The sequence below is a fragment of the Acyrthosiphon pisum genome, chromosome A1 (assembly GCF_005508785.2).
Source record: "Acyrthosiphon pisum isolate AL4f chromosome A1, pea_aphid_22Mar2018_4r6ur, whole genome shotgun sequence".
NCBI classification, from domain to species: Eukaryota; Metazoa; Arthropoda; class Insecta; order Hemiptera; family Aphididae; genus Acyrthosiphon; species Acyrthosiphon pisum.
Window position 1 is genome coordinate 57,970,939 of NC_042494.1, and position 738 is coordinate 57,971,676.

Below are 738 nucleotides of genomic sequence, written 5' to 3' on the forward strand. Positions count from 1 at the left end.
GTAGTGGTGCATTTGGGAGATCATATTGAAATTCATATAGTTTCAAAAGCGCCGTGAAAAACAAAAGAAAAATAAGGAAAAACGGGAATTTTACGCAAAATCTGTTTTGAGAAAATTGATTTTGGTTTTTGGTGTAACTTTAAAACGAATGACTGTAGATACATGGAATTTTCACTGGTTGTTTAAATTTCCATTTTCTATACATGATAAAATTTTCAAAATATTTTGATTTGTTTTGAGCTGTTTACGGACAATTTCAGTTTCCAATTTAATTAGTTTTAGATTCTGAACGAAGTGATGAATGTATTGATTTTACAATGATGTGTGTTTTTTTTTTTTTTTTTGTGTCTAACGACAACTTTTGGAGCAGTAAAAATGCTTCGATTTTCAAAAGTTGTACCTTTTCTGAAAGGAAAGTGAATCTAGTTGGTACTTTGGGGGGTCAAAAGTGAAAATTTCCCAATACTTTTCAAAAGCGGCAGGAAAAACCTTAAAAAAATAACGGAAAAACGCGAATTTTTACGCAAAACCAATTTTTGACAAAAACGAAAACTTAATTTTACTGTAACTCAAAAAATAATTATTGTAAGCACTTGAAATTTGCAACAGATGTTTATATTAGCGTTTTCTATACAGGGTTAAATTTTCAAAGTGTTTCGACTTTTTTTGAGCTATTTATAGACAAATGAAATTTTCAATTTTTCTAAGTATTTTTTTTAAAATAACGATAAAAAATTT